Source organism: Suricata suricatta, chromosome 4 (assembly GCF_006229205.1).
Source record: "Suricata suricatta isolate VVHF042 chromosome 4, meerkat_22Aug2017_6uvM2_HiC, whole genome shotgun sequence".
In the NCBI taxonomy this organism is placed as follows: Eukaryota; Metazoa; Chordata; class Mammalia; order Carnivora; family Herpestidae; genus Suricata; species Suricata suricatta.
In genome coordinates, this window is record NC_043703.1 from 99,970,638 (window position 1) to 99,982,336 (window position 11,699).

The following is an 11,699-nucleotide window of genomic DNA, read 5'->3' on the forward strand; positions in this document are numbered from 1 at the left end:
GTCCAGCATACATGTCATAAACATATAACATATTTTATTTATGCATAGAGATCTGAATCAAGTAGGTGCCCTGCCCTTCATTTGTTGTATGGAAAGTTCAAAGAAGAGGATCTATGTATAGCTCTTTTCTAGTTGAGCATATTCTTTGGAACACCTGTCACAAGATGTTGTTTAGGTGCTTCAATTAACTAGATGAAATAATTATTACACCTCCAGAAAACAAATGGCTAACTTATTTAAGATAAAAATGAGTGTTACAAATCAATAAGAAAAAGATAAGCTCTCAGTACAGATCCACTGCGCTGGTAAAGTCTGTGAGCCCGAACTTAGGCCCGGCGAGCCTAAACCGTAATAATAAATGCCCTTTGCTTTTACGTGCGTGACTTGGTCTTCCTGGCGGTTTCTGGTTTTGGGGATGATATTGAAAACTCGGGCATTACATCATCCAGACTCACCAACCATGCCGCTACCCACCTGATGCTGGTTCACAGGTACTCTCCCATTCCGACCACAAATCCAATCATCATGCTGCCTCCATTTCAGCAGGAAGTAGTCAGAGATCTGACGCAGCCCCATAACACCAAAAAGGTCGGAATATAAGAGTTACCTTAAGATGGCGACCAAACGGCCATTTTGCTGTGGGTTGGAGAAAAACACCATGCACCAACGGCCCCCCATCCCCCACTTGTAGACCTGCAATGTCCTGTGCTGTTTGAGAACAGCCAATCATGAAGCTCCAGCTTCCCATCACCCCGACAGAGGAGGCAACCTATCCCATCCCGCCACGGCCCTAAAATGCCCGTATTTGGTAATCTGCCCTCCCAAGACCAAACACGGAACTCTTTAACCCATAAAATACCTCGCCCCTCCAGTACCAGGCACGACTTCCCTGACTCCCCACCCCGGGAGTCACAGAACCTCACCCAGGAATCTCAGATCCCAATAAAGGCTTTCTTGGCTCCATAACTTGGTCTCACTCTTTCCTCTCATCTCTTTGCCTCCATCTATTAAATCTTACATTAACCATTGGTTTTCTTTCCCTTTCCTTAGTCCTTGGGCAGCCAGGAGTGACTGAGGAGTTTCAAGCACATCCCATCTGGGGGATGGGGGCAGGAGGGTGGTTAGTTTGTGCTTTGCCCTCACCTTGCCTTCTGTTCCCTCATCAGATAACACATCAAAGATCACACAGCTGGTAAGGGGAGGCTTTTGATCATCTGGGTTTGTCTGTCTCCAAAATCCATGCTTGTAATCACTGGGATTTCTTGATTTTTTTGTTGTTGTTGTTGGTGCAGGGTGGGGGGGGGGGATTTCTTGATTTTAAAATCATCCATACTTTTTCTTTAAAACAAAAATTTTTAACATTTTTATTTATTATTGAGAGACAGAGAGACAGAGCATGAGCAGGGGAGGGGAAAAAAAAGAAAAGATAAACAATTCTGTGAAAAATAGGCAAGGAATAGATGTAGATAATTCATGGAGAGGGGAACCTAAAAAAACAGGAAATAGACATACAAGAATATACTTAACCTTGTTCATAGTTTAAAAATTCAAGTGATGATGATATGGCAAGTTTCACTTCCCATTGACAAAGATCAAAAAGGGTGTTGGTGGGGTGCCTGTGTAGCTCAATTTGTTAAGCATCCAACTGGTGTTTTTGGCTCAGGTCATGATCCCAGGGTCATGGGACTGAGCCCCTTGTCAGGCTCCACACTGAGTGTGGACCCTGTTCGAGATTCTCTGTTTCTCCTTCTGCCTCTCTCTCCTGCTTGTGCTCTTTTTTTCTTTCAAAGAGAGAAAGAGAGAAAGAAAGAAAGAAAGAAAGAAGAAAGAAAGAAAGAAAGAAAGAAAGAAAGAAAGAAAGAAAGAAAGAAAGAAAAGAAAAAATTGGTGGTGGTAAAACCAGGAGAAGATGTGAGGAAACAGTCACTTTCATACATATTTGTTGACTGTGTGTTAATTGATATTTTGTGGTGGCAGTTTTGCAACGTCAAAGTTGATCCAAAAGCTGTACTTCTAGGAATGGAATCTATGGAAAAACTCACAGATGTACACAAAGACAAAAATGTACATGGATGATGATTGCAGTATAGTTCCTAGTAGCTAAAAGCTGGAAACAAGCCACTGAAAAGAATGAGGTAGACCTATAGGTACTCACACAGAAAGCGTTCCAACAGAAAGTAACAAAGAAGAAGAGCCAGTTAGAGAAAATGTGTAGAAAATGATTCCATTTTTGTTGTTCTGTGCAAAGGAAAAAAATGTAATGGCATATATACTAAAATGTAAATACTGTTTATTTCCAGGAGGCATTTTGGGGAGCCTTCCATATCCATCTTAGGTATTTCTGTCAGATTAGATCACAGATGAAAGGTAAAATAAAAATAGTTTTAAAAAATAACAGTACAAACATCACTTCTGTAGTTTTCTTGCCAAACACGTTAACTCTGAATCTAAGCATGAGGAAACAACCACATAAATCCGGATTGTATGATACTCTGCAACATAACCAGGTGAAACTCCTCAAATTTATCAATGTTATGAAAAAGGGAAAAAAGACTATTCTATGTTAAAAATAACTAAAGAGAACCAATAACTAAATGCAATTATGTGCTCTTTGATTGGATCCTGAATGCATTAAAAAACGTTACAAGGGACCTTTTAGTATTCAGTTGCCTTGGTGAATCTACGTGAAAGCATAGTATTTCTAGAATTATATTTTGGGAAATGCTAGTATAGGAAATGCCCCATTAACTGAAATGTATTGTGTCCCTCCATGCTAGATTTCCCATGGATACATTACTTCATTTAATCTGTTATTTTTTTAACTTTTTAAAAAACATTTATTCATTTTTGAGAGACAGAGACAGAGCTTGAGTGGGAGGAGGAGCACAGAGAGAGGGAGACACAGAATCTGAAGCTGGCTCCAGGCTCTGAGCTGTCAGCACCCATGAACTTGAACCCATGACCCGTGAGATCACGCCCTGAGCTGAAGTCAGACGCTTAACCAACTGAGCCACCCAAGTGCCCTTAATCTTTGTTATTTGTTGAAGAAAAAGCTGGTTTCCTTTCGAACCAAAGACTATTACTATGATTACTAAGGAATACTAATATATTCAATTCTAGAATATCTTATCTGGTTTATAGAGTTCTGATAAGTGCTTACATGCCAACTGTGGTTTATTACAAAGTTGGGGAATTTCAGAGCTAGAGGGTGTCTTTAAGGTTATGTCAACTTTACTGATGAGATTAACCCTTATAATTTTACAAAGGAGCAAAGGGACCCAGATGAGTCAGTGACTTAACGTAAAGAACTGGTTTTGAAAATCTTGCCCCTAAGTTTAATACTCCTACAATAAAACCATTAAGATGTATATAACTCTTGGTGAACGTCAACAGCAGAGTAGACATCATAATGGCCTGCCCTGAGATGGGCCCCTGCTGCAGAGGAAGAGGCCTACCACTTGCAGAGGAATCACATGATAATCCTCAAGGAGCAAAAAGCCTCAGACTCCCAGCACTGTAATAATGCAGGCAGTCTGCCGAGTCCAAGTTGAACCAAGACATGCCCTTTGCTTGACTTTTTTATTACATAAGAAAGCATGAGAGTTCAGGCCAACACTTTTTTCTCCCTAAAAAAAAAAAAAATACAAAAGAGAAAAGAAATGACTGCTTATGGAAGATGGATAACAAAAGTCCTGGGTCCTTTACTTCTCTTCCTGATAAACGTTTCCCTTGCAGCCTATTCCCAGGAGGACTCAGCCCATCTGGTAAAATTATGGGAGAGAGATTAAATCACCTTCCCTTTATAAAATGTGTGTACCTCCTTCTAACTGGACTAAGACTCCAGATTTACATTCCCTATTTCATATCTCTCTCCAAGAATAATCTCCTGACCTGCACAGTGGGCTTAAGAACATTAAAAGCTCTTCTCCCTGACTGATTTATCAGGAAAACCATTCTCCTGATAGGCTTATGCCCACTCCACAGGGGCCAGTGGAATGTTCTGCACCAGTGATGGTGAGGCTATGACTTGCAAGGAAACTTGCAGTGGGCCAGGTACTGCGGGGCAAGGAAGCCAAAGAGTTTTAGAGGACACAGGGAGCCACAAAGGTGAACAAGGCCAAAGATTGGAGAGGTAATCTGAGTGTAAATAGCGGGAAGAACACATGCAATATGATGTCAGGAGGCTACTGAGATTGGAGTTGCTAAGTTAAGGTTTTGGAACTGAATGGAAGTGGGCTTGTAGCACAGGCAAGAGGGTCTTCTGGAAGAGAGCCCCAGATTCCAGCTGGGAAGTGTGGCCTGCCATTTGTGGTTGGCAGGGTCTAGTACTTTGAAGTGGTTGAAGTTGCCAGGATCAGTGGACCTGTACAAGCCACCGGTCAGTGAACAAAACTAAGAGCACCAGGGTCTGAGTTGGGGTCGGAAGCAAAAACTGGATCTCCATATCCAAAGAGGTCAACAGTGTGTAAAGTCAAGGACAAACCCATTATTAGTCCAATAATCATGTTTGACAAATCAGGGGAGGAGCAAGAGAGAGCAGGCAGCCATGGTGGTCAATGTCAGAGGAGAGCAGTCCAGCCCTGGGTTGAATAGGTAAAATGATACCAGGACAAGGAGTGGATGGTACAGCCACTCTTTATTCTGTTCCTGTGCTCTGAATGAGATGTGTCTTGTGCCATTTAAAGTGCCACCAGAGCTTTCTGCTATAGGCTCAAGTGGCATCAAAGTGGGCAAGTTCATGAAACTGGGGAAGGTGATGCTGGTCCTGGCCAGTCACTACTCCAGATCCAAAGCAGTTATCATGAAGAATGTTGATGATGATACCTCAGATTGTCCCTACAGCCATGCTCTGGTGGCTAGAATTGACTGCTGTCCCTGCAAAATGACAGCTGCCATGGGACAGAAGGAAATAATCAAGAGATCAAAGATCAAGTCTTTTGTAAAAGTTTATAAATACCATCACCCATGCCCACAAGGTACGCTGTGGATATCCCCTTGGACAAAACTGTTGTCAACAAGATGGCTTCAGAGACCCTGCTCTTCAATACAAGTCTTGATTAGAAGCCAAGGTAAACTTCCAGGAGACGTACAGGACCAGCAAGAACTAATGGTTCTTCCAGAAGCTGAGGTTTTTAGATCTGTTTTGTTTCAGTCATTAAAAATACACACACACACACACACACACACACACACACACACACACACACACACAAGAAGTACCACCAGAATGACTGCCATTAGTAACACAATATTACATATTTGAAAGTTGCTAAGAGAGTAGATCTTAAAAGTTCTCATCACAAGAATAAAAAACTTTAAACAGATATTAGACTTATTGTGTGATCATTTTTCAAAATGTATTTGTATGAAATTATTATAATTTCATTAAGTTGAAACTAATATAATGTTATATGTTGATTTTACCTCAATTTAAAAAAAGTACTACCAGTGACTTTGTTTACTCTGTTTCCTTGCAATTAATTAAGAGTTTGAAAGAGAAAAGAGAATTTTGCTTATGGGAAGAGTATGTTTGTGTTGACAGAAAGTACTATTGGCGACTTCCAGAATTTCAAACACATAGGGAATATGCTGGGGCTGTAGGAAATGGGGACCATGGCCAAAAGAACTGTTCTATGATTGGCCATATTGAGTTTTCTAAGTGACTGGTTAGGGATCCATGGGTCTGGTTGAAGTGCTCTCTTTAGAAACATTCTATGAGAATGCACACATTTTGAAGAGAGTGGGTAACATTAGCACACTGCAGAGTCCTAACAGCTCAGTTCAGATATACCTACGCTTATGCCTGGAGGGAATGGAATGAGGCTACTAAGGTGCTAGGAAGGTCTGGTTCTCAGCACAGAAGCCCGGGGACACTGGGCATGGACAGGGCAAGGGAGAAAGGGAGGGGGAGCTGTGGGGATGCTCTGGCATCTGAGCAAAGAGGAGGGTAGGGAATGGGGGTCCAGTTTATGGGACACCAGCGTTCCTGTCTGTACTCCAACTTCTACCACACTAGGCCAACTTTTGTCTATTTTGCACTTTGAGTTTCTGTAATTTTCTTTTATTTGGCTTTAGACCATTTGAAAACCATCACCTTAGATAAACAACACTAAGCACCTCCTGTGTTCTTAGCTGTGTATTGGATGCTATCTTGGTTATTCATATGGGACCCTCTCCTCAAGGTGTTTACAGTCTCTCTGGAAATCCCAGTTTTATGTAATGGCAAAAAGGAGAAAACAAAATAAGGTAGGACTTCAGTGTTAAGTGATGTGTTGGGGTACAAGTGACTCATAGTTTTAAGGGGGAAAAAGGATCCCTGGATGGTGGGGGGGTGAGGACCCATGTCAAAAGTTATAGAAATTTCTACCTTAAAAAAAAGTGGTATTTGGGGCACCTGGGTGGCTCAGTCGGTTAAGCCTCCGACTTCGGCTCAGGTCAGATCTCACGTTCGTGGGTTCAAGTCCCGCGTCAGGCTCTGTGCTGACAGCTAGCTCAGAGCCTGGAGCCTGCTTCTGGTTCTGTGTCTCCTTCTCTCTCTGCCCCTCCCCCTCTCATGCTCTGTCTCTCTCTGTATCAAAAATAAATAAAAACATTAAAAAAATTTAAAAAAAAAGTGGTATTTGAGTTGAAGCTTAAAGGAGAGGATTTGAATAAGTGGGGAAGGTATTTGAGCCTTGAGAGTAGCATAAACAAAGGTATAGAGATAGGAATGTTCAAGGGCAGGTTGGGAAACATCAAATAGAGAAAACATCTTGATGCCTGACAGTGTTTTCCATTTTTTTTAATTACTTATTCAGACAGTATCCTGAGCAAGAACAATTTCCTGTGGTTTATAAATAGGTCCCAGTTATTTTAGTAGAACGTAATGCTGATGATCATTCATGGAATGTTCCACAGAGACTTCAGTTTTCCAAGGGTCAGGAGAAAATGTATAAATGTGTAAAGAATGGTCCAGAACATGAAACACCAGGCATAAAACCTAATACAAAGTGTGTGCAGAAACTTACTGTCCCTAACCAGGTTCTTGTCTCCTTCACTCTTTCTCCCTCCTGGATTTGTTCCTGATTTATGATGCAAAGTGCCCAAGGCTTCAGGTGACATGTACCTTTGGATACGAAAGAATGAGAAGAGGAATTGGAGATAATAAAACAGGCACCAGAGATGAAGTCATTTGTCTGAGCTCACAGGGTGGGTGATGCCAAGGTTACAATTCAGGACGCACATCTCAAGTTTCCTTTCACCCAAGATTTCCTACCCAATTACAAAACCAAGAAGGCACTAGAAAGGTACAGAACCCCTAAATCCAGTGATTCCTAAAATGAGAACATTTTCATAAGCCTGGTATCATAGATTGGGGATCCCAGTGGCCCATGCTTGAGAAACATTCCAATGTGTATGTCCATGTTATAGGGTATGCAAAAGAAAGAAGATATTTATATTAATTGGATTATGGATGGATTTGTATCTTATTGCAATTAGTTAGCATCATTCTCCATTTTCCTGTGGTGGTCTATTTTCAATCTGTTTCACTAGCATTTATATCTATATATTATTCATTTTAGCCTAAGAAAGATGATGAGTAAATACATCTTTTTTATTTGTGTTTTTCTTTGGATTCTTCTTACTATAGACTCAGGGCAAAAGAACTGATGATTATCCTACATATGCTACCTTCCAATCAAAATGCGGTGGTAAAAGAGGGAGATTGAACTTTGCTCACAGCTTTGAGTCATTAAAATTAAATTTTAGAGCAACGGCAGCAGAAGCAAAGTACTTTATTATGAAAACTTTCTTAGGAAAAATATCCAATAGTCAATCTTGTCTATAACTGAAGCGATCCCCATCAAACATCTTCAAAAGTATGAAATAATACCACTGCTGGTGATCCTGTTAGTGTTTGCAAGAACTTGGAGTTGTATTTAAGCCTTCACCTGCACCCTAAAAAGAAAGGATGTTATTAAGTAGCCCTCGTGTTCTTAGAGCTGGGTCATTTTACAGGGTAATAAAATCAGCACTGATAGCATTTCTGGCCATTCCAATAATACTCCCACAGATTAAAAAAAATACTCATAGAATTGAAAAGGAAGCTCTATTCAACTTACAAATTTAATAACAATTGCCTACAGAAATGTCCTTTGACATACAGAATTTGTAGCCAGTAAAAGAGTATTATTTTCACCCAGTGTTTAAGATTTGCAGAATAATTTGTTTTTCATTTTTTAATGTTTATTTATTTTTGAGAGAGAGAGGGAGAAAAAGAAAAGAGAGAGAGAGAGCATGAGGATGAGTAGGGGAGGGGCAGAGAGAGAGGAAGACAGAATCTGAAGCAAACTCCAGGCTCTGAGCTGTCAGCACAGAGCCCAATATAGTGCTTAAACTCAACTAACTGTGAGATCATGACCTGAACCAAAGCCGATGTTTCACCAACTGAGCCACCCAGGTGCCCCACAGAACACTTTTTTAATGACAAAGGTTTTACTTGGTTTATTCGTGCCATGTGTATAAGTTTTACATTTCATGAGGCAATTTCAAGGAAAGGGTGAGGGTATTCTTTTTGAACAGACTCTCTTTCATAGTGATACAATAGTAACATCAGATTATAAATTAAACCACCAGCTAATCAGAAATTAAGTTCGGGGCACCTGGGTGGCTCAGTTGGTTAAGTGCCCAGCTTTGGCTCAAGTCATGATCTCACAGTTCATGGGTTTGAGCCCATCATCAGGCTCTGTGCTGACAGCTAGCTCAGAGCCTGGAACCTGTCTTAGGACTCTGTGTCTCCCTCTCTCTCTGACCCTCCCCTGCTGGCACTGTCTCTCTCTGTCTCTCCAAAAAAAAAAAAAAATTAAGTTCACAGGCATAACCTAAAATGTATAGCCTACATATGTTTTTTGGTTCCCAACACCACAACATCTTTACCTTGGGGTGTGAAAGAACTAGAATAGAAATAGGGAGATTTCTAGTTTAGAAATCAAATCAGATTTTCCCATTTTGATACTTAAACAAAGACAAAAGCAAACAATCAAAACATTCCAGTCTTCAGAAGATATGGAAGGTTAGATGACTTCTTTCCTGTGCAATCCTCAGAAAGTAAGATTCATGTGCCCTTCTTATTTTAACATTATAGGTCTGTGAAGAGGGCCTGTATGTCCAGGTGGTCAGGAAACACCTTTCCTTCCTTTCTCCAGTGTGTTCTCTTCAGGCTTTCTCAACCCGGTATACCTCCAGCACTATTTCCACTGAATGTGACTTGAACAAAGGGCTTGGGAGTGGCGGCAGCAGAGTGTATCATGGAAAGATTGGTTTTGGAAATGTGAGATGCAACATCTACCTCTTGATTTATGAAGCATGGAAGTATATTAAGATCTGCAATTAAATTAAGGTCTAATTTTATTTATCTTGGCATTTCCCAAGCTTAGTTGACCACCAGCCCCACTCCCCTCTAGTCTGCGCACTAGCATTCTCTGGGCCGTGTTTGGATAAATGTGCTCAGGCACTGGCTTTCACGCAGACGCGGGCCTCAGGGGCTCGCGGGCCACTTGCTAGTTTTGAGACTCTGAGCAAGTCACTTTCCCTCTCAGAACCCTAGTCTCCCCATCTGAATTACATCAAAAATGATCTCTATCTCACATGTTTTAAGATATATATGCTCAATAAACATTTATCCCCTTCCATTTACAAACATGGCGGTATAAATCTTTATGTATTTCAACAAGCATTCCAATATCTTCCCTAATAGGGCTTTTTCCAGTCTCATTTCCTAAGAACGTGGAGACGTGTTAACACTGCTTTAGAGTCAGACTCTCTAGAGTGTAATCTTACTTTGTAACTTATGACTTAAGTCGACTTATGGATTCTCTCTGTGCCTCAGTGTCCCCACCTGTAAAATGGGGATAATACTGGTCCTTGCTTCACAGGGTTCTGAAGATTAATGGCTAGTGTTGATAAAGCACTAAGAATAACACCTGGCCTGGGGTAAGCATACACTGGTCTCATTAAAACTACTAGTAGTCTTATTTTTCAATCATACACTGGGCTTCAGCCACACTAGGCTCCTTGCTACCCAAAGATACTTGATGTTTTCCCATATTCACATCTATTCTCTTGCTCTTCCTCTCATCTTTTTTCCCTGGTGAAATCTTGTCCATCCTTGCAGGCCCACCATGAATGCTGCCTCTTTGATGAAGCCTTTCCAGATTTTCCCTAACAGGTGTCTTCCTGCCCCAAGGGATCTGATGCTGAAAGGGGCTTTGTAGTCTCCTCCTGGCTCTTACCATGTTTGACTTTGTATTCAATGCGTTTTATATTCCTAGAAGTGCACATGCACACAAACACACACATACACATACACACACCCACTCCCACCCTCCCACACACACATGCCCTGCACCCAGCTGTGTGAGCTAGCAGGTACAATTTCAGGCAGGGAATCAGTAAACCTAGACTCTGGTCCCAGGCCAATCACTCTGTAACCCTGGGCAAGTTGCTTTACAGGAGCTTTGGTTTCCCCGTTCTTAAAACCGTGGGTTGGATCAGGCCAGCTCTAAAACCTCTTCCATGTCTACCCTTTTGTAAGTCTAGTGTGGGCCCTTTGGGCAGCCATTTATAAGCCTGTAGAATTTCAAGAGAATAGAAGGAACAAAACTTGAGCCAGAAACGTCTGATTAGAAATACTTGCTTGTACTTCTTATAAAAGCACAAGACTGAAACAACCCAACTAAAAAAAGTGTGGCATATAATAGAATACTATGCAGCTCTAATAATAACAAAGAATAAGGAAGCTTACAGTAAGGAAAGCCACTAAAGAAAGATCTCTAGGATGTATTAAGTGAAAAAAAAAACAAGGTGTAAAACAGTGTTCGTAGAATGCTCCCTGGTATATGAAAAAGCAAGAGGAATTATAAGAAAATGTATTTGATTCTGTTTATTATGCCTAAACAGACACTGGGCAGGTACCCTGGAAGAGTACATAGGAAAATTTTTTAAATGGTTACCTATAGGAAATGGGGAGAGGTTTGGGGCTGGGGGGGATAGGGTGAGAATGAGAATTTCAATGCATTCCTTTTAATACTATTTTGATTATTTATTTGTTATTTATTTATTTATTTATTTATTTATTTATTTATTTATAATCTCTACACCCAATGTGGGGTTGGAAGTCATGACCCCAAGATCAAGAGTCACATGGTCTTCTGACGGAGCCAGCCAGGCACCACTACCACTTATTTTTTAATTAAGTGAATGTATTGCCTATTTGAGGAAAAAGTTAAAAGAGAAACTTCTGATTGTGACAATAATTTTTTTATCTCTTTTTATTTTATTTTTTTATTTTTTTTCCATATTATTTTATTGTCAAATTGTTTTCCATACAACACCCAGTGCTCTTCCCCTTAAGTGCCCTTCACCATCACCACCACCTCTTTTCCCCCTCCCCCTTCTCCTTCAACCCTCAGTTCATTCTCAGCATTCAATAGTCTCTCAAGTTTTGCATCCCTCTCTGTCCCCAACTCTCTCTCCCTCCTCTGCTCCCCTTGGTTCTCCATTAGGTCTCTCCTGTTTTCCTGCTAGACCTATGAGTGCAAACATATGGTTTCTGTCCTTCTCTGCCTGGCTTATTTCACTCAGCATGACACCCTCAAGGTCCATCCACTTTCCTACAAAGGGCCATATGTCATTCCCTCTCATTGTCATGTAGTACTCCA

General features: G+C 40.9%; 1 pseudogene; it reads left to right on the forward strand.

Annotated features, from left to right (window-relative positions):
• The first annotated feature begins 4,732 nt into the window (after positions 1-4,732).
• The window catches only part of LOC115290645, a 17,155-nt pseudogene continuing 10,188 nt past the window's right edge, over positions 4,733-11,699 (forward strand).